Here is a 4,186-nt window from a genome sequence, read left to right on the forward strand (position 1 = left end):
ACTGCAAAAGGCTGGTGCACACCTCTGAGCAGTGGCACTGGAAAAGGTGAGTGATGTGTGGCATGGCTGCACAGCACATACAGACATAGAGGCAAAGAAGGCCAATGCCAGCTGGAATACTAAGGACAAATGAAAGTGAGCCCAAAGATTACATGTATCAAACTCTCCAGCTATCTCTGAGATTTTGAATCTGTTTATTCCATAAGGTAAAACATATTACTTCCCAGGGAATCAGAGAAGAATAGAACAGCAATTTTGCAGTCACATTAGGATACCAGTACAGGTGAGAGAAGATTTATGTTTCATAGATTGCTCCATTCTAGGGAGTCAGTGCCATGTGAATACCTAAGAAACTTCCTTCTATGCTATTTCTCCATCCTGATTTTAAACTAAGCACTAGACAAGATTGCTGCACATTAGTTATGTTTCCCATATGAGTAATAGAGAACTAAGCACACACATTTACAATATTACCAAAGCAATTGAAGCTAAATTATAAGGAGAGTCTATTTTATTAATGACTGTGACTCAGAACAATTCCACAATCTCTTCTGCTTACCAAGTCCAACAAATACTATACTCTGATCTCATGAAACCCCAGCTGGAGGAATGTGTTCAGCTCTGGGGCCTCCAAAAGAAGGACATGGAGCTCTGTGTGGTGGAGCACATCCAGAGGAGGGCTATGAAGATGCTCTGAGGGCTGGAGCACCTCTCCTGTGGAGAGAGGCTGAGAGGGATGGGGTTGTTCAGCTTGGAGAAGGCTCTGGGGAAACCTTACATCACCTTCCAGGACCTGAAGGGGACCTAGAAGAGAGCTGGAGAGGGACTTTTGACAAGGACCTCAAAAGGGCATAGTAATAAGACAAGTGGGAATGGCTGTCCATTGAAATAGGGTAAATTTAGAGTAAATATAAATTTAGGGAAGAAATTCTTCACTGTGAGGATGGTGAGGCACTGGAACAAACAGGCTGCTCAGAGAAGTTGTCCTTCCCTGCAAGTGTTCAAGGCCAGGTTGGATGGGACTTTGAGGAACTCAGTCTAGGGGAAATTGTCTCTGCCCATGTCAGGGGTTTGGAACTAAATGACTCTTAAAATCCCTTCCAACTCAAACCACTGTAGGATTCTATGATCTCATCACTTAAAAGAGATTATTGCTACCCCCTATGTGTAGCTGTGACATGTCTCAGTACCTTGGTTTACAAGATCAAGCAACTTTTGGGACTGGAAGAATTGTTTCACCTTGTTGAGCTTCACATGGCATTTTCCTACAAAATTGGACAAAATTTCTAAAAGATGCATTTTCATTTCAGTAAACACTTGCACTTCTTTGCTGGCACAGATTCTAATCTTTTTATAACCATTGGTGAATGCATTTTCACAATGAGCAATGCTTTTAGGAAAAGATTGGTACAAAGGGGAAAGAAGAATTAAAAAGAGAGTGAGCTGTGCTCCACAAACTTGCTGCTTTTCTGCCTCAGGAATTTCCTCAGCTTGCACCTTGGGTGACATTTACTTGAATTGTCTTAAAGAGAGCAAGGAGATGATGCATCAAATAGATGATTGGCTCACATAGCAACAGTGATTCAGTAAAAGGTCAGCTTTATACCATACATAGGCAACATAAAGGCTTCATCCTACTGTTAATGAAGTCAACATCAAAAGCCCCATGAACTTCAAAGTGCCAGGGAGGAGCCTCTTACTCCAGGATGTTTAGCAATGTCTCATGAGATATCCAGACAACAGCTCACCCACTGAAAGACAGCTCTGCCATATTGTTAATAATATAAACTGTTTATAATGTAATTTTGCTGCAAGCCTATAGCTGTTGATATTTTGGCCATGGAGCTATATGTGTGGAACATAACAGGATGTCCAAAGGGCCCTGGAATTCCGTAGATGGAACAACAAAATGCCAAAGCAATGAATTAATTCTATCTACTAACTTTATTTCATAGTAGCACATTAAAGGGAAAAAAAGAACCAAGACCATAAGATTTAGAAAGAACACTGTGTAGCATGAATTTTTAATGTCTTCAGCTATTTTTGTCTCTTTCTCCTGCTTGGGTAACATATTGCATGGATCTGTGTGCAGATTCTGCTTGCATCCCTCAGGCTGAATTGACTTGATCATTATCTACAAGAAGAGACGTCTGTACAGATTATTAAGTCTGACTGCAGGGTCTGAAATTGTTAATTAAAATATAGATGAGATAAAGGAAAACACCAGCAATGACATCACCGTCTCTGGGAACAATGGCTTAGCTCGCAGTGCTGCGACCTGGGCATTTACTACTCTTATCAGAGGGCTGGAAGCGCGCAGGATGAAACCAAGATTAGGGTTAACCTTCTTACCTGTTCTGCCATCAAACCAGTGCTTGGGGGGAAGTTTCCGTGCCTGGGATTAAACCACGCCGAAAAATGGCTCAGCAGAGAGGAAAGCTTTTCTCGGGGCAATCGCACCCCCTGCAGACCGCGCTCGGAGCGGGGACGGAGCCGCGGCTGCTGCGGCGCTCGGGGCGGGCAGCCCCGACCAGCCCCGGAGCCTCAGGCTGCTCCTGTCCTCCCGTGTCCCTTCAGCCATGCCGGACACAAATCCCCCCTTTTCTATTCCTTCCTGGATAGTACTTCTCCCATGTTGTTGCCCTTCTCACTCAACCCTTCCCAGCTGGTGCCCGCCCCTCTCCATCCCATCCATCCGCTCTGGGATACCTGGATTTCCTTCCTCCTGCCCCAGCCGCCCCCCAGGCAGCTGGAGGTGGGCGAAACCGCCGGCTACGAGCACTTTGTTCCCCCTGTGCTTTCCTGCACCCTGTACTTCTCGAGACCTCAAAAGGGTTAAAACATCCCATTCACAGAAACACCACTTAGCAGTTCAGCCAATTAAAAAATTTGCATTGTTTGCTGAACCAATGAATAGCAAATTGATGATTGATTGATAGCTGTAAACGGATGGCTGGTGATTAGATTGTTAGATTAAATAATTACATTCAATACTCTCAACCCATCAGCTGGGCATGCCCACACTCAGGATAAACCTTTCTGTGTACAGCATGAAAAATCTGTTTTCCACTCTAGGACACTGCAAGAGGAGATCAAGCCTTGCTTTACTCAACTGGCTCCCGTATTCTCAAGCCCCCTTTGCCTACAGTGTTTATTTACCATTACATCTTTTAAGGATTGCAAATGCTACTTTCTTTCTTTTTGAAAAGGTGCCTACTACCAGGTTTGCTGTGAGCAGGATTATACATTGTATTTGAGTATCTGACGGGGATGAGCTAAGAGGGATACATGAAAGTGAGTGAAATTTTTCTCCCTTTTGTTTTGAGAACATTAATCTTTGAGGGGTTTTGATGTAAGGAGTAAAACTGTTACCAAAAAATTGATGTGATATCTTTCCTACACACCCCAGCATCTGCCCTGTTTGCTCTCTTGTCCTGGCCAGAGCAGGGCTGGCCTTAGTTCCCCTCTTCTTCCTCCAACCCACAGATATTTCTTCCATCTTTTTTTAGGAAGAACTGAGCAATGGATGACACTTCTTGGTTTTCTGTTGATTCCAACAAGCACCCACACTTTAAATTGAGAGAAGAGCTTTATATACAAAAGTCCTGGAAGGAAAGAAGAAGATGTGGTCTGACTGTTTCTATCGTGTCATTAACATTAAAATAAAACAGGATGAGGTGAAATAGTCACCAGCATTTGGACTTGTTGCCTGAGAAACCATTACCAGTTACCAGAAGAAAGGAATTCCTTGGAAACAACAACTTTAGAAGCCAGAAGGAAGTTGCACAACTCTCAGTGGTGAAGGCAGCAGTTCTCATAACACAGCAGCAGGCTAAAGATGTGTCCTGAGTAATCACAGCTCATCAAGATGTGGCTGAAACCCTCATTATTACAGCCCCTGGTAGCCAGTCAAGCCCTCCAGGCTGCAGACAGTTGAACCACACAGCCACTAGGAATGGCATCACTGGGCTTTTTTTTTTTTTTTTATAGTTTTAAAAATCCTTAAAAGGGATTAAGAACCATGTGAGGAGGGTAATTACTATTTTCTCTACTTGACAAACCAGGAAAATGAGACCTGGAAACTTTAACTGACATATGCAAAGTGCTCCAGGTTATAATTAAGAGATCAGAGCTCCTGCCTTGGGGGTCAAGCTGCTGAATTACTTTATGTTTATACATTATGTAA

This window comes from Haemorhous mexicanus, chromosome 4, assembly GCF_027477595.1.
Source record: "Haemorhous mexicanus isolate bHaeMex1 chromosome 4, bHaeMex1.pri, whole genome shotgun sequence".
NCBI classification, from domain to species: domain Eukaryota; kingdom Metazoa; phylum Chordata; class Aves; order Passeriformes; family Fringillidae; genus Haemorhous; species Haemorhous mexicanus.